We start from the raw sequence: 19744 nt of genomic DNA on the forward strand, positions 1-19744 counted from the left end.
CTGAGTCTAGAAGGGACTGAATACAGCCTCTCCTGGAAGGGACTCATCACTGCCTCATGCTTTCCATGGCCAGATCCAGGCAGACAACTACTTTGGTTTTATTCTGAGCTTCTAGGTCTCCACTTTCACCCATGTTCTTTACAGTTGATGTGATGCTACTGAAATATCGAGCTACGATTCCCTTCAGTGAGCTTTTTCTAGCACATAGGGTGTTAGACACATACTCGGTGGTAGGTAGTTACAAACCATGGCACCTGATGTTGGAGGAACAAAAACAAATATGGCTGATTCCCTCTTTGAGTGCAAAGGCACACTATTCAGAGGGGTAAAGAGAACTGTCTCTGGAGTCAGAAGGCCGGGGCTCGGAATGCCATGTCTGCCACTTGCCAATGACACGAAAGTACCTGACACCCAGCAGGTCTCAGTTGCCCAGTCTATGAAATGGAAATAATAGCATTACCCATTCATGTTGAATACTTAGTGCCTAAAGGATCATATGCAATGGATTTTTGTGGCCGCCATCATCATCATCATCACCATTACCATTTTATTATTATTACTGCTATTATTAGAGGTAACAGAGGTATGTTTATGGTACTGGACTTGGAAATGACTAACTGCTACCAGGAGGAAATGACTAACTGCTACCAGAGGAAATGACTAGCTCTCTTGTATAAGAGATGTTCTGAGAGAGGTACAATTTTGACTGACGGAAGAAGAAGGAAGCTTGAGAGAATACTTTCTGCTGGGGTGAAAAGCGGCCTGGGTGAAGAATGAGACGAGTGGATCTGAGTCTTGGGTCCATCTGACCAATTGGCTTGGCTAAGTCCTTTCAACTCTTGAGCTTGATTTTTCCTTAGTTTTAAAAAGGACATCATATCCCCCCACACACTCCACTTTCTCCGGTGTTGTGAGACTTTCCTGGGAGCATTTATGGAATGGCCGAGCTACCTGTTCACTGCCTGGGTCCTTCTGAGGTAGACCTCCAAAAACCTGCTTCCGGCACCTCTGATCTTCCCAGATTCTCTACAGGCACACAGCATCTGTACCTACTTTCATTTTGCAGAATTTCCTCTTGGACCATCTCGCGTGTCCCCAGAGAGCTCAATGAGCCTCTTAAGAACTTTCAGGGCCTCTGGTTGGCTCAGTTGTTTAAGCACCTGACTTCAGATCAGGTCAGGATCTCACAGTTTGGTTCAGGAATTCAAGCCCCGCATCGCGCTCTTTCCCATCGGCACAGAGCCCACTTAGGATTCTCTGTCTCCCTCTTTCGCTGCTCCTCCCCCACTCATTCTCCTTCCCCCCCCCCCCCCCCCCGTCTCAAAAAATAAACAACAACAAAAAACAAAAACTTTCTTTCATGCTAGATTCACCTGGCCAGGGGTGCACATGAGGGTCATATCTAGTTTGACCTGCCTTTACCGAGTCATGTTGCAGTATAACTAAATTTTGGCTTTGGTCACACGGTCTCACTGTCAGAAGCCTCACCTCTATGTTCACCGGGATCCTGCTGTTTCCTGCTTCTCTGTCGTTTGATCTGGCACTGCACCCTCAGGTGTCAAACATGGTCTTGTTTTTTCCTGCTCTTGTCCCGCCTTTGTGCTCAGTTTGCATCAGTCCTATTGTATTCTGTTTCTGGATGCTCAAGTCAGTTTTCCTGTAGGATCTTTCTCAGGTTCCAAGGTTCTCTTTGGAGAACCTCTTTGGCATTTCCAGCATCCGTTTCCATGCTTCAGAAGGCTCTATCAGGCAATAAATGGACCGTCTCAGAGAGCAAAGAATCTCTCATTCTAGTCAATAAAAATGCAGTGCTGGTGTCATCAAAAATAAGCATAATAGCAAATATCCCTCGTCATGGAAATTTTTGATTACCTAGCTTGAACGCCGGGGTTTATTTACTGATTTTTGGGAACCAGAGGAAAATACCTACACATCAGTCAGTGCATGGGAAATAGTGCAAAAACAAAATATCCAAACTTAGGTTCAGTGGCAAGTCCTTTTACCACGATGTTTTCTGGTTTCCTTTGACAGATAGGAAATAACCCTCATAAATTAGCATGCATATGCACATACAGTGCCAGGAACATTGTGGGTTCTTAGTAAAGAATTTAGGATAATGATGAGGAAGAGGATGACAATGATGATGGTCACCATTATCATAGCATAGACATTGGCACTCCAGCTCCCTAAACAGCCGTATCTAGTATGAAATGACTTTACTGGATCACGTTGCAACATAATCCTTTGCTTTTATGGAAATTTCCAGCAAGCTCCATGAGCAGCTAAAAATTGGAGAGTTATCCAAGGCAGAGCAGGCCCCATAATCAAGCACACTTAGGCCAGGAATAAGATTCACCTGGTACAGCTATGTAGTTCTGTAAATCTGAGTTTGTCGCGTGCAACTGGCTACTCAATTCGATCATAGATTAGGGCTTATTTTGAAAGGCACATTTTCTCTCTTGGCTCGTCAGTCTCTTCAAAACTACCTCCATTCAGCCGTGATGACGCTTATTTGCAAATGTCTTTTTACACATCCAATCTCTTTCGTGAGACTGCCAGCTCTTCAAGGGCAGGACCCTCACTCAGACTTGTTCATCTCGGCAGGTATCATCTAAGAGCATAGCCAATGGATACCAGTGGTTCAAAGAGACAGAAGAGAGGAAGGAAAGACTGAGTTTTACAGGAGATATATATTCAAGGAAGAGACGCAGAGCTGAATGATATAGACTGTGAGACCCTGAGTGAAGTGACTCACACCTCTATCATGGATATTCATAAAATCATATTTTGTACAGAGCCTTAATGGCCCAGGCTTGGCTGGGAGCTCTGCCTTCACAGGAAAACATGGATCATGACTCACTCCATGGCCTCAAGCAAATCACACCATCTCTTTTAGTTAATATCTATTGATAAATTAATTTCTTCACTAATGTTTCATTCTATAGAGGGAGGGTGCCGATTAATTAATTAACATACATAAAGTGCTTCGGTTAAGGTAATTGCCATTAGCTGCAAATAGCCTCATAAGTCCCTGTTTGGGAATAATCCAAAACCACTATTTCTCAAGGGATTTCTGATAATTATCTAATGTTCTCCACAAAGTCCTACATTATAGCACCCATTTCCGAAGTAATTAATTTTTCCTTTCTAAAAGTTTGACTCTAGCCATTACAATGCCTATAGTTCATTTCAGTCATCCCTTAAATGAACCTACACAACATTAGAGCTGATGGTATTTGGAGATAATCTATCCCTTCTCTACCTTAAAAAAAATATATATATATATAATATTTATTATATTTAATATATTAGCGGCAGATATGTTCTTTATAAATTATGATGGAAGATAGAAAGTTTAGCTAAGGAATAAAACTTTAGATCCAATGATATTTAAAACACACACAGTGCTTTCCAGAATATTGTCACTTACAGCATCATATCTAATTTCTAGAACTTTCCTGAAAGTTAACCACTGTCATTACTGCTTCACATGACGTGGTTTAGCTGAGTATGGTGGTGAAGCATGGCTCTGTATACCTGTATGGTAGAATATTATTCAGGTATAAGAAAAGAATGGACCCCTAATACATGCTACACCATGGATTAGCCTTGAAAAGCTTATGCTAAGTGAAATAGGGCAGATGTAAAAGGACAGATACTCTATGATAACACTAGATGGGCAAATTCATAGGGATAGAAAATAGATTAGAGGCTACCATGTTCCGGAAAAAGAGAATGGGTGCACTGCTTAATGGGTACAGATTTCCTGTGTGGGTGATGAGGACTTTTTAGCAATAAGTGATGGTGATGGCTGCACAATATTTTGAATGTAGTCAATGCCACTGGACCGTAGAGTCAAAAATGGTCAGAGTGGCACATTTTGTGTTTGACATTGCACCACACATGTAAAACGACAATGACAATGAAAAATAACAGAGAGTAGCTCCGCAGCAGAGCCATTTGGGTTTGGAATCCAATCCACCACTTCCTGGCTATGCGGCACTTTTTACCATTGTCTCTTCATTTGTAAGATGGGCTAAAAGAGACAATCGTATGTAGAGATGTTATTATTGAGTTGGGAAAAATTATGTAACATCTCCCCAAATTTGTGTCAGATATTCCTGGCAAAGTCTAAACCTAGTCCCAGGTCCTTTGACCCTCAAAGTCTGCACTCTTCCCATGTTTTGACCACTTTGTTGGTCAATGTGAGATTGACCAAAAGAAGCCTTCTATATATTATGTAAATTGAGTAATGCTCTCTGTCTGTTCTCCAAGTATTCATAATTACTTTGATATTAAAATATTTTATGAGATGAAGTTTAATCTCTAGGAGGTATATCTATAGAAATAAGATGGGAAATAATGTCTCATGGAACAGAAATTCAGTAGACTTGATGTCTAATAGTTCTGTCTAACCCTAGGTGAGCCACATTTGTCTTCAATTTCAACACTTCACAGTTCTCTTCTTTAAAATACGTGAATTGGGGGCACCTAGGTGGCTCCGTCGGTTGAGCATCTGACTTCAGCTCAGGTCATGATCTCATGGTCTGTGAGTTCGAACCCTGCTTCGGGCTCTGTGCTGACAGCGCAGAGCCTGGAGCCTGCTTCCGATTCTGTGTCTCCCTCTCTCTCTGACCCTCCCCCATTCATGCTCTGTCTCTCTCTGTCTCAAAAATAAATAAACATTAATTTTTTTTTTTTAAATATGTGAATTGGATGCTCGGGGAAGAAGGCAGAGTAGGAGGACCCTGCACTCACCCCATCCCATGTTTCCAATTAGATCTCATCCACATCCAAGTCAATGAACTGGAGAGCGATCAGAAGACTGATGGAACAAACTCCACGACTAAATACGGAGAAGAAGCTGCAGCTGAAAGGTTAGGAAGGTCAGAAAGGAGGAGGAAAGCTGCCCGCAGGGGGGAGACAGCTGCGTGCACAGAGAGGTCAGAGAAATGGACCAGGGTGCTCACTGGGGAGCACTAATCCCCATGACTTTTGGCTTTAAAAACCAGAGGGGTTGAATTCTGTGAGTCTGTAAACCAAGACGGACTTTGAAGCCTGGGCCTTTGAAAGTCCGCTGTCTCAGCAGTGGGTGAGCCAGGAGAGCAAGAGATAGCTGGGTAGCCCCATGTAAAGGAACGACAGCTTGTCCAGTGCAGAAACACAAAAATGGCCGCTTACACAATGCCATGGGGCAAACGGGAGGCGGAGGTGTTCACACTGACTTCACCATGTGTTGGGAAGACTTCTCCAAAACGGAGGCAGAGGGCAGGCACCATTTTTCTCCCTCATCCCCCAGAATAAGACACAAAGACACCTGTGGGAGGAAGGGCTGCACAGACACTTGCTACCCAACCCACTAGCAGTGCGCCATGACCAAGAGTTCTCCTGAGGACACGTCCGCTTCACACTTGCTAGCCTCGGCCCAGGGCAAATTTTGTTATGCAGCACATGCCCCCTCATCCAGTCACTGGGTGCATAGCTGCCACCATTCACCTTGGAAGATCCACCGTGATGCACCCAGCCTGAGCCCCAGCCATCACTGTGTCAGCCCAGCTCTGTGTGCCCAGCTGCCAGATGTGTAGCTGGGACACGTGTGTGGACACGTGTGTCCAACTGCCACCATCAGGTGCTGGGCCCAGCTGTCCCAGACTTGTCACGCACCATGCCCAGGATTGTACCCCCAGCCACCCTGGCACACGGCGCCCCACCCCCCACCCCCCCACTGCCATAGTGCTTCAAGACTGTCATAGGACTAATGGCCCAGCCAATTTTGCTAACACTGCTTCCCTGCTTCTAATTTACTTGCTGGGCATGCCCCCTCACCGCTCACCTGCCCAGGTCCCACTAACACCAGAGAGCAAGCACAGCCCACGACAGGCAAAGAGTCAGTGCAGACAACTGCAGTGAAAGGAAAAGTGACTCAGACACAACTGCAGGGTGAAAGCAACGCACATGGGATCTGCTCCTGAAGTGCCAAGTGCACTAAACAGGGGACACTGCACTGCAGAGCACAGCATGACCTCTTCTTCATAAAGTCACTACATTCGAGAGCAGAAGACACGGCTGACTTTCTTAACACCCAGAAATAGACACAGGGAGGCAGACAAAATGAGGAGACAGAAATTTTTCCCAAATGAAAGAACAGGACAAGGCCACAGCCAGGGATCTAAGTGAAACTGATATAGTAACATGCCTGATAGAGAATTTAAAATAATGATCATAAGGATACTCACTGGACTTGAGAAAACACTCAAAGACATGAGTGAGACCCTTAACACAGAGATAAGAATAACAGAAGAGATAAAGAGTATAATAAATGACATGAGAAACACACTTGGTAGAATGAACGGTAGGCTGGAAGAAGCAGAGGAATGAACTAGTGACCTAGAAGACAGAGTAATAGAAAGTAATTAAGCTGAACAACAACAACAACAACAACAAAACACAACAAAAAGAAAAAAAAGAAAAGAAAAAGAAAAATAGAATTATGCAAAATAAGATGAGACTTAGGGAACTCAGTGACTCCATCAAACACAAAAAGACTCATATTATAAGAGTCCCTGAAGAGGAAGAGAGATAAAAGGGGACAGAAAATTTATTTGAAGAAATAATAGCTTAAAACCTCCATAATCTGGGGAAGAAAACAGATATCTGGATCCAACTGGCACAAAGAACCCCCAACAGAATCAACAAAAGCAAACCGACAACAAGATATATTATAATTAAATTTGCAAAATATAGTAATAAAGAAAAAAATTAAACAGCAAGACAAAAGAAATCATTAATTTATAAGGGAAAACCCAGAAGACTAGCAGGAGATTTCTCAACAGAAACTTGGCAAACCAGAAGGGAGTGGTATGATGTATTCAAAGTGTTGAAAGGAAAAAATCTGAAGCCAAGAATACTCTATCCATCAAGGCTATCATTCAGAATAGAAGGAGAGATAGTTTTCCAGATGAACCACAGCTAAAGGAGTTTGTGACCACTAAACAAGCTCTGCAAGAAAGGTTAAAAGCAACTCTTCAAAGGGAAAGGAGAGACTAGAAGTTACAGTATAGAGGCAGGAAACACAAAAGCGGTAAAAGTGAAATTTTCTGTAAAAAGCCAGTTAAGGAACTCACAAAAAAGGATATAAAATATAATAACAAATACCTAAAATGTGGGGAGGAAAGGAGAAAAGAATGAGTTCAAACTTAAACCACCATCAACTTAATATCAAATGCTATATGCAGAAGAGAGTTACATATGAATCAAACAGTAGCCATATACATACCACTAGTAAATATGCAAAGAATTAAGAGAAAGAAATCCAAATATATCACTAATGAAAATCAGCAAAATATGAAAGAGAGAAAGACAAAAAAAGGACGAGAGAAAATCTTCAGAAACAACCAGAAAACAAATAATAATATGACAGTATATCTGTATCTATCAAAAATTACATTGAATATAAATGGACTAAATGTTCCAATCAAAAGACATAGGGTGATGGGATGGGTAAGAAGCAAACAAACAAATAAACAAACAAAAACCTATCTATATGTTCCCAGAGAAGATTCACTTTAGACCTAAAGACATGTGAAGATTCAAACGGAGGGTATGGAGAAACATCTATCATGCAAATGGATGTAAAAGAAAAGCCAGAGTAGCAATACTTACATCAGACAAAATCGACCTCAAAACAAAATCTGTAATAAGAGAAAAAGGATCCTGTATGATAATAAAAGGGACAGTCTAACACAAAGACATAAATATTTTAAATATTTATTCACCCATATACATAAACATCATACAATTATTGTATTATTATTGATTAGTTTACTTTATGTTTTGATTAACTGTTTTATGTACTTGGCCGTCTCAATGTATATGCAAAAATAAACTATTGGGGCTTCATCAGAATAAGAAGCTTCTGCACAGAAAAGGAAACGATCAATAAAATTCAAAGTCAACCTATGGATTGGGAGAAGATATTTGCAAATTATGTATCCAATAGAGGGTTAATATCCAAAATATATAAAGAACTTATTCAACACCAAAAAACAAATAATCCAATTAAAAATGTTCAGAAGACATTAACAGGTGTTTTGCCACAGAAAATATCCAGGTGGCCAACAGACACATGGAAAGATGTTCATCATCACTTACCATGGTCTGTGACTTCGGATCAGTTTCAGGCTCTGTGCTGACAGCTCAGACCTTGGAGCCTTCTTCAGATTCTGTGTTTCCCTCTCTCTCTTCCCCTCCCTTATTCATGCTCTGTCTCTCAAAAATGAATAAACATCAAAAAAATAAATAAAAAAAGAAACAAAATAAACGAGCAAAAGGAAAGAATTAAGAGAGAGAGGGACAAACCAAGAAACAGACTCTTAACTATAGAGAAGGAATTGATGGTTAACGTAGGGGAGAGCGTGGGCGGATGGATGAAATACGTCATGGGGATTAGGGAGTATACTTGTTGAGATGAGCACAAGGTATTGTCTGGGAGTGTTGGATCACTATATTGTACACCCGAAACTAATATAACACTGTATGTTAACAAACTGGAATTAAAATAAACACTTAAAAAAATAAAGTATGTGAATCAGAAGTTCAGATGATCTCTTTATCACAATATAGTTAAAATTTTGTGATTTTTTTAAACTACGCATTGCTTGTGGGTGTGGATGTGTCTTAGGTGGAGAACAAGTAAAAGAGAGAAAGTTGGTGTTAGGTCATGGCAGGTATTAAGTGGTAGAGTCCTGATGGAAACCAAGCGATCTGATCAATCCCAGGTTTGTGTTATAAGCCATCAAACTGTACTGCCTCGTAGAAAGCATACAAACAGAATATAGATTATAAAATGGATGGGGATCCAGATGAATTTGACCCATTAATCCTGCCATGATGTGATAGAGGAAGGAGATTTGGCATCGGTCAGACTGGAGTTTAAATCCTGAATTAGGGGCTCCTGGGTGGCTCAGTCGGTTAAGCAGCCGACTTCGGCTCAGGTCACAATCTCGCGGTCCGTGGGTTCGAGCCCCGCGTCGGGCTCTGTGCTGACCGCTCAGAGCCTGGAGCCTGTTTCAGATTCTGTGTCTCCCTCTCTCTCTGACCCTCCCCCGTTCATGCTCTGTCTCTCTCTGTCTCAAAAATAAATAAACGTTAAAAAAAATTTTTTTTAATCCTGAATTAGTATCTATATGACCTCTGGGCTTACTTTCGTTACCTGCCTGGTTTTATATTTTATTGTGTTATATATGCTATCAAGTAAGATCGGGTTTTCATTTTTAATCTCTTGTTTAGTATTGCATTGATTGCATTTCTTATCAATGAGCCTTAGACCTAAGTGGGAATTAAGAAAACAATTCTGTTTACAATAGTATAATAAAGAATAAAATACTCAGGAATAAACTTAAGCAACAAGACAAAAAGAGGTCTTGTACACTGAAAACTATGAAATATTGATGACAGAAATTAAATAATTCATAAATAAATGGAAAGGCATCCTGTGTTCATGGATTGGAATGGATTGGAAGAATTAATATCATTAAAATGTCCATACTATTCAAACAGATCTACAGAGTCAATGCTTCCTCCTGAAAATATCAATAATATTTTTACAGGAAAAATAATCCTAAAATTCATATGGAATCACAAAAGACTCAGAGCAGCCAAAGGGATCTTGAGAAAGAAGAAATCTGGAGTCATCCCACTTCTGGTTTCAAAATATGTTACAAATCTATAGTAATTAAAACAATATGGCACGAGAATAAAGATTGACAGGTAGACCAATGGGACAAAATAGAGAGCCTGAAATTAGACCTGTTAATATACAGTCAATTGATCCCTACAAAGGTGCCAAGAGTGCACAATGAGGAAAAGATACCCAGTCTGTAAAGGGTTTAGTTCCCCTCATAATAGCTGAGTTTTAACAGAATTGTCAATGCCTTAAGTCAGGAGAAAAGAAATCTGCATTTTGATATTGAGAAATGTTAGAGGTAGTTCGAGAAGGAGAAACTTTCTGGATATTCTTTCATTCTTCCTAATCTGTGAACTACCAAGCTGATTTTCCAGTATGCACCTATAATTGGCATTGTTACTAAAAATTGCATGCATAAGAGACTCTTAAAAACTGAGAATAAACTGAGGGTTGATGGGGGGTGGGAGGGAGGGGAAAGTGGGTGATGGGCATTGAGGAGGGCACCTGTTGGGATGAGCACTGGATGTTGTATAGAAACCAATTCGACAATAAATTTCGTTTAAAAAAAATTGCATGCGTAGGAAATGAGGGTTTCTATGAAAAGAATGACTGTTTTTCTACCTGTGTGTTGAATGAAGAGATGCAATGATACATGCAGAACACCAGGACTAGGCAGAGACCACATACATCCAACATTTAACCTTGGATTTGACCCTTGGAGCCATCACACTCAAGCATTAAGGCATCCCCCACATGGGTAGACAAAGATCCAAATCCATCAGTAAAGGCCTCAGCTGCCTTTATGTGCAGGCAGACTAACTTATTTTAGTCCAGAATGTTATTATCTTTCCAGGTAAGAAATTCCCCCCAGAAATACCTTAGAAGCTCCCCGTGGATTAAAATTTGGAAATGGTGTCATGTTCAAATGGGTGGCTTTGGGCCAACTTGTATGTTTCTGTATTCATCTCAATGTGCATCATATCCTTAAATACTTCTCTCAATATTTTTCATCAGCAAATCCAAAAGGGAACACGAAGGGTTCCGATTCAGGTAAATTCTATCTACACCTTTGTCCTGGTGGTGATGAAACGTTTATCTTTTGTGGAGATATCGCTACGACCATCAAGGAGGTGCCGCTTGCATCAAACTATGTTCACTCCAGATAAAACCAACCAGAAAGAAAGTGCATCTTCTTAAACTTTTTCTATCACTGTGTTTGCCTTCCTTCTCTCCTTACAGTAAATTTTCCTCACATTGATGACAACAATAATATATAGCAACATTTCTTCAGGTCTACACGGTGTGGCTGGGTTTCTTCTAGTGCTTCGCTATGGTGTTAATTTTCCTCTGTATTTATTTGCTCATTTGAATGAAAATCCTGACAATAGAATTCAAGTCTAGTTGTTTACTGAAGTGTTAGGGAAATAGAATTTTCGTCCGTAAGCCCAAATATTAGTCATAAGCCTAATGATTGGGAAATTAATGATGGCGATAACATTTAAGCAGTAATATTTATACAGCAATTTACACTTTTGTATATATTACTGCATTTGATTTCTGTTAAAGTAGGAAGAACAGATGGCAGTTTATAAGATATAAGATTTGATGTTTTATAAATGAAGTGTTTTAATTATATGCAAAGATATGGGACTGAAAGCATTAAATTCTATGCTTGAGATTACATAGAACAGACATTGCCACACCTCCCCTCGTGTCTTTGTGATTTCTGATTATGTAATCTTTTCACTGTGTTTTGTTGTTTCACCTCTATATCAAGAGGTCTCTATTTCCTTTTCATTTTTGAACGTTTATTGATTTAATTTTGAGAGAGAGAGAGTGAGCACGAGTGGGGGGAGGAGGGCAGAAAGAGAAGGAGAGAGAAAGAATCCCAAGCAGGTTCCACGCTCAGCACGGAGTTCACCGTGGGACTCCCAACTCACAATGGTGCGATCATGGCCTGAGCTGAAATCAAGAGTCAGGCACTCAACCTCCTGAGTCATCCAGGTGCTCCCAAGAGGTCTAAGTTTAAAAGAAGGGGTAAGGCAGTGTTGCCTTCTTCCTTTACCACAACTCTTTCCTTACCTCTGGTTTATAACTGTTTCCTGCTCTTTGTTGTGTGCACACCTGAAACTGAGGTACAAGTGACCTTTTGGTATGTTGCCTAAACATATTTCTTCATGTTGTTTTTGTGAGTAGGGTCTAATTTACAGAACTGTATCCCAAAGCCCACCTTGGGGAAAGTGAGTTTCCAGACACTTGGGACACTGGGTGGTCCATACAACTATCATAAAAGAAAATGAAGTGATGCATAGGCACTGAGAGGATTTTTATTCATTCCTAAATCTTCCGTAAGCATGATCTATGACTTTACAATGCAAGGCATTCCAAAAACAAATGCTAATTTACATGTCTCTTTTATTATTTATTGGATTTCTTCTTTGACTTTATTTGATCTTTGCACTTTGTTCTGCTCATTATAAGAACTGAAATCCTCTGTATTTTTCCTTCTGAGTAAATACCATAAATAATTCAAAACCTCTCAAAGCCAGTGAGGCATATTGGGGAAAAATAATGTGGTGTCCCTTTCTATTTTGTTTGTTTCTTCAGGTCACATAAGGTGGGTGGTCCGGGAGGGAAGAGTTAGGTTTTAAATTACTAAGATTTTATCCAAGTCATTTTATTTGTCAATACTTTTTTTTCCATTTACATGGTGAATATAAAATCATAAGAACAACAACAACAAAAATAGGTCATATAAGAAAGTTATAGGAAGTCATAGTATTGAATTAATTGAATAACACTACATTCAAGAATTAAACATGATGGGAACTAACTCTATTTACATCAAATCGACATTTTTCAAAGTCAAGGGTAAAAAATGGAAGTGTCCCAAAAATACACTGTGAATCCAACACTGCATTATTTTTCAGACCTTTCATTCAATCATTCATTCATTCATTCATTTGCCTAAATATTTACAGAATGTGAATCTATGCCAACTAATGAGTTAACATTAGGAATTCAGAATGATAGAACATGACTCCTGCCCTTAAGGATTTTGCTGTTAATGATTGGAATAAATCTGTGTGCAAATAACAGAACTGAGTAATGGTTGTAAGTAAATGACTCGGAAATAAGAAACGAAGGAAAGCGCATCTGATTAAAGCCATCTGGAAAGGTTTGCTGGAGAAGAGAGCATTGCAGTGCTGTGTAGAAGGATGAAGAGATGTGTACCAAGGAGACCGACAAGTTTCTGATTCCCCAGTAGAGCATCATTGGCCTGGTATGCGAATGCCAACGCTATAAGCTGTACTTGATGAGTGAATGCATTTACCAAGGTAGAAAGTGTTGGAGAAATTAGCTGTAATACATGCAAATCATGCCAGCTTAGCTGGAAAACCAACACTATCATCAGATCTAAGACACATGCTCACAACTAGACTTTAGAGCAAGATGAAAAGTGTATTGTGGCAATACTTAGATCAAGAATCTAAGAGTAAGGACATTTTGTCATAAACATAACTGAGATACCAAAAGCTTATGCTCATTGTTTGCTGGCCATGAAATGGTGGGGAGACGGGCCTTCTTTAAGAACATATTGACTTCAGGGAGTTAATGCTTTTGAAATGAAGGACATTTTCATTAATTTCCAGTAATGTACCTAGTACTATGGTGAATGTGTATACACTACATCTTATTATGTGCAAGAAGTTCACAGTTTTATTCCCTGTTGACATGTATGTTGTCCAACAGTGAGATTCTTGAAAGTGCCGTAAGCCCTCAGCCTTCAGGTGGTCTTCTGCAACAGTGACTTCAAAACAGCTTTCTGCATCTCTGCTCAAAATGCAACAACAGAAAAAAAGGAGGAAAAGGAGAAGAAAACTAGTTGGAATTTGAGCACTATAGTTCTTGCCCTCGAACATTTCCCCATCTGTCATGAAAATGGTAGAAATTAAGTTAAAACAAATACTTATTGAGTGTGCATGTGTGTGTGTGTATGTATTCATGAGATGGTGAAATTAGATGTCCTTGTCCTCTAGAAGACCGTCACAGCCAGGGAGGGTTTGAAACCTAATAAAATGAAGACAAGAAAGTAGATGCAGGCATGGATGAGACGAAAAGAAGTGTATGTAGGTGAGATAGAATCTGAAGTTCACCCCAGGTTTCAGAATTAATAAGTGACAAACATACCAGCTTCCAAAGTTGGAACTGAAATGCCAGAACATGTATAGCCTGAAATCATTTTTATTTATCATTGATTTGTTTGTTTATTCATTTATTTATTTGTGCATTTATTAGAGAGAGAGAGAGAGAGAGAGAGAGAGAGCAGGAGCAAGGGAGAGGGTTAGAGGGAGAGAGAGAGAATCTTAAGCAGGCTCCATGCTCTATGTGGAGCCCAACTCAAGGCTCCACCACAAAACTCGGGGACCATGACCTGAGTCCAAATCAAGAGTCAGCTGCTCAACCGACTGAGCCACCCAGGTGCCCCTGATTGCTAAACCATTTAAAGACTCAGGAATGCATTCTGGATTGTATGGAAACCTTTGTATATATAAATGGGCCCTCTTGTTTTCTTCATATAGTTATTTGTCACTTACTATTGAAGCACATGTTTATCAAAAACCAACCATAAGCCCCCGTAGGTTCCGTGTATGTGTGGGCATATTGACACATGTGTTAGACATGAGTTCTACTCCATGTATATATGATTATGGGGAAGACAGTGAAAAAGAGGTAGAAGGAGGATGAGCCTTACGAAATGGAGGTGCAGTAGAGTCAGGCGTAGCATTTTAGATGGACATGATCTAGTTTGACACCAGAAACCTCACGATTTTCCTTATCTCTACCAAAATAATGATATACACGGCAGAGAATCTTCACTTCGAACATCTTGGCTCTGTAGAGAAAGGGCTCCAAGTACCTCATTAGTTTAAAACTATCCACATTTTGCTACATTTCCAGTCCCACATTTTGCTTCTTAATTACCACTATTTAAATGGCCTTTCAAGATCGGCTGTAAATTAAAATTGATCCACTGTCAGCAAATCTCCAACAGTTGGAAGCAGACTATTGATACAGATGAGATTCCAGTTGCACAGTGTCTTTCCGAGAAGACAAAAATGTAATAAAATGAGCCGACTCGGCAGCTTGGCACAAAAGGCAAAATGTGATTTGTCTCCAGTGGGAGAACTTCAGTATAAATAACTCGCCACGTTTGGAAAATGCAAATAAACGTGTATGAATAGAGAACCAGAGCTTATATCTTTATGCCCTCACGAATGCCTGTGTCATCTTGTTCTTTCACCTAAAAAAAGAAACAATCTGCCTTTTCGAATAGGCTCAAGTGTGTGTTGACAAGAACGTCTACTGTGGAGTTTTGATCTGAACTGAAATCTTGCTTTGGCTTGTACAAGTTGTGTGATTCAGAGAAAAAAAAACCAAAAAAACAAAAAACAAGCACTTCGCACCTCAGTTTACTCACTTATGAGATATCAATGAACAACTGCCCTATAATTATGAAAATCAAACGAGAATATAGAGGACACATCAACAGAATATCTAATATAGTGCGTGTCACAAGGCAAAGGAATATCATGGGAGAGGACGGCGTCCTACCTGAAGGGTGTGGTCGAAGGCCTTAGATTATTTCTAGGAAGCAAAATCCATATATATTCAATCTGAGATGCTCTCCCGCAGCCTCAGACTTTGCTGACAGCAAGAGCTGAGCCATCCAAATGGTGCCCGAGGCACCACATCTCACACACATGTGCCCATATATGCACGCAAACAACCTTTTTAGGTTAGTCAGATCTTTGGCCTCTGCTCTTGGGGCCAGTTCATAGTAGATGGGTCCCCTAGGTCCTTTCTGGAATTTTCCACAACAGCTATAATCATACCTAAGTAAGTCCTGAGCTAGGAATCAGAATTCTGAAACATAATCCTTAAGCTACCCCCTCCCACCTCTCCTTCTGAAGAGGTGGTTGGTATTCTACGAATTATACCCAGCCATGAAGAGGTGTCATATATCCCTCCTAGAACTGCCCAGAATGTGGCAGAAGCTTGGATGGGAGAGCCCCCCCTCTGGCCTTCCTGGAGAAAGGTTATGTTAAAAGTTTTATATACATATATATATATGTATGTATATATATGTATATATATACATACATATATATATATATATGTATATATATACATACATATATATATATGTATATGTATATATTCTGCTTTTCTTAAAAGCCACCTCCATCTTAATTCTCTGGCCGCAAAAGCTCCCTCTTTGAAAACCAAAAATTCAGATGGTACCCATTCTCCAGTCCCTACATGTGCATGCAATGCACTTGCCCTGTTTGGGGATGGTGGGTTTCTCTTAAGCATTCAGATATCTACTCACATGCCATCTTTCAGATGAACTTCCTTCGTTACAGTATCTAAAATAACGCTCTCTCTTAGGTCTCTTATTATTTTATTACCCTGTTATATTTTCTTCCTTTCACTTGCCACTAACTTAAATCATATTATTCATTTATTAGATTATTGACTCTTTCCTGTTTTATTAGAGTGTATGGTCTCTGAGTGTAGGTCCTGGTGTCTTTCTCATGGCTAGATTCCATCACATAGCATAATGTCTGGTACATGATCAGCCTTCAATAAATATCAGCCCACCAAATTTGACAATTATGGGAGGATATAGCCTATCTACCCAGAGACCCCTGGACAAATGGGTCAGTGAGGTCCATGTTCAGCTGGGAGCTTCACTCTTCAGAACCAAGTGACCATCTGTACGAATGTCACTATTGCCATCGGCTTTCAAATTAGTTTGCTGGGTCTGGGCTAGCCCAAGAATGGGTGAAAAAAAGATACTGTCCCAATCTTAAGTGTATGTTATTTCTGTTGGGCACCCTCCAAGGACTGGAAGTCTTATGGATCTTATTTTTTTTATATCCCGTGACCAGGGGCTGCACAACTATGGGAAAAGATCCAAAGAGGTCATCCAGAAAGGCATGCTGCATAGTAAAGGAAGAAGGAGGCTAAAAGTCAGAAATGGAGAATTCAGGTGTTGCTGACGTCCTATAAATCACCATAATAAAGAATAAAGATTAGTAGCAGGCAGCAGGAATAAGCCTGTGTGCTGATTTGGAATCAGTGCTCTAGTGTTTTTAAATGTAATCATTAAGATTAGGAGAAGGTTGGTCTTGTTTCACTCTTCCACTTTTTCTGATAAAAATATAATAGAAAGGCTGTTGAATGCTAGGCATCAATTGGAGAAAGTTTTTAGCATATTGGAGCACATTCAGGTATCTGAAAGGAATGAGGACCAGATAAGTCAGGGATCTGGTTGTAAGAGAAAACAATCAACTCAAGTCATCTTAAACAAGGAGAGGACTTACTGGGAGGATATTGTGAGCTCACAGAACTGATGGGAGGCTGAAGAACAAGACATGGGCAGTGTGAACAAATGATCAAGGGATCCCCATTTTGGAGCAGGAGAACCAGAGCCAAGAACATACCATGGGCACAGTTTGGGCCATACCAATACTGCCATAGGCATTGCATTGAGTCTCACTTCCCCATAACTGCCCCATTCTCTTAATACTTTTTTCAAGATTCACAATCCAAAGAATGAACTCTGATGATGGATGGGTAGAGGAAGGACCTAATTCCTTCACTTCCGCAATGAGAGGCATTAATGGAGAGGTGGTATCAGTAATTGATTTCTATCAGCTCTATGTAGACAGACTTCTCCCGAAGGGAATAGGAACTCAAAAGACAAACCAACCAAGCAAACAAAAAAACTATATGAATTGGCAAAACTGAGTCACTATAATGGACAGAATGTTTATGCCCTCCCAAAATTCATATGTTAAAACTCAACCCTTGGGGCGCCTGGGTGGCGCAGTCGGTTAAGCGTCCGACTTCAGCCAGGTCACGATCTCGCGGTCCGTGAGTTCGAGCCCCGCGTCGGGCTCTGGGCTGATGGCTCAGAGCCTGGAGCCTGTTTCTGATTCTGTGTCTCCCTCTCTCTCTGCCCCACCCCCGTTCATGCTCTGTCTCTCTCTGTCCCAAAAAAATAAATAAACGTTAAAAAAAAATTAAAAAAAAAAAAAAACAAAACTCAACCCGCCTATTTATGGTTATGGAGATGGAACCTTTGGTAAACGATTAGGTTTGGATGAGGTGATGAGGGTAGGGTCCCCATGATGGGATTAGTGCCCTTACAAGAAGAAGAGAGACAGGTGTGTGTGTGTGTGTGTGTGTGTGTGTGTGTGTGTGTGTTTCTACTACTTGAGGGCACAATGAGAAGGTGGTTTTCTCCAAACCAGGAAGGTGGTCTTCACCCAGCAACAAATCTGCTAATGCATTAATCTTAGACTTTCCAGCTTCCAGAACTGTGAGAAATAAATGTCTGTTGTTTAAGCCCCTCCAGTCTATGGTATTTTGTTATAGCAGTCTGTATGAAGACAGTTGTGTAGAAGGTCAGTCCCCAGGGAAGATTTATATTATCTTTACACAGAGACAATCTCATTCATAATACAGAACAATATTCCAAGCTCTATTTGCTGTATCCAACTAGTCACCAAGTTTTATCATTTCTGCCTCCTGCATTCTCTGTTCTGTCTCCACTGCCATCACCTTGATTAGACTTATATCTTCTGAAATAGCTAATCTTCATTACTTCCTTCTTTGTATGTGCTATTGCCTGTACCGCCAACTTATCTACAACTTTAAAATCAAAATAAATTTATCCTTTATACACACACTTTATACTCACCCTTATAATAGGCAAACATGATTCAATACAACCGAAAGCACTGCAGAGCCTTTCTATTACTGACTAGATCTCACTCACTGTCCACATCATCACCTCTTTGCTTACACTCCGATGATCCTGAACTACCCACAGTCCCTCACTGATGCACTGATTTCATACACTTGTCATTTTGGCAGGTGATTTTCCACCCTGGCTAAGATATCTGACCTGTCTCAAAACCTACAAACTTCATACTCCCTTTTTACTGTTACTTAGGCATCACTTCTTGTGTAGAGCTTGTCCTAACATCCCTTTCTTTCGGTAGACTAAAGCATGCTTTCTTCTTTCGCCGTCTCTGTAACATCGTTTGTCTTACCATATAATTGCTTATGTATGCCACTGAGTCACTTTATGATTTATCTAAGCTTTTGGAGAATATCATTTCATCTTTGTAGGACCTGGTGAATAGTATGATCCCTAAATATCTGTGGATACATGAGTATATGCATAAATAATAAACTGCCCTATGGTACCTCCTCATTATCTGTCTCATTGCCTTCCTGTTTGTTTTAGATTGACTGCATATCTCGAGGGTAAAACTATGTATTGTTTATACTGTGTCATGTAAGGACGTTATTTTTTTCCCGTTTTTCAGAACACCTCTTCTAAATATCAATTAGTGTACTTAATACTGACACCACATCTAAGAAAGTGGTGAAGGGAAAAGAATCCGATTAGTCTAAAAGACTCCAAAGACAAAGAAAATGGTCCCAGAAATGATAATGAAACAACTTCTATCATTATAAGGGCCTCATGGAAAAAATACTTTCATAATCACTATCACCTTCTACATTCGCAGTAAATATCTATTAAGTGCCTCCTCTGTGCTAGACATTGTTGTTGGTAACAGAGGATAAAATTATGTGGGGGAAATATACGCTGCCTGTCTACATGGAAATGTATCTTCATTTTGGAAATCACCAGTAAGATAATCATGCCAAAAAGAGGGACTTTAAAGAGGGCTGTACAGGGACCTATCGGCATAAAGTGTTTTTTTTTTTTAATCAAAAATGTAATTAATTTTAAATAGCATTGCTAATCAAATTAAGAACTGAAATTTGCTCAGTGCCTATCTCCAACAGATAGTGCGTGTTGTAAAAATTTACCAATATGTGTGGACTCATTTAATCCTCATAACGCTTTGAGGTGCATATGATTAGTGTCCACATTTTGCACAGGGGCAAACCAGAGTCTGAGGGAACAAAGGTTATGTAGAGCGTCTCGTCACTCTCAGAGTACCAGAGATG

The sequence above is a fragment of the Herpailurus yagouaroundi genome, unplaced genomic scaffold (genome assembly GCF_014898765.1).
Source record: "Herpailurus yagouaroundi ecotype Mexico unplaced genomic scaffold, PumYag 28, whole genome shotgun sequence".
NCBI classification, from domain to species: Eukaryota; Metazoa; Chordata; class Mammalia; order Carnivora; family Felidae; genus Herpailurus; species Herpailurus yagouaroundi.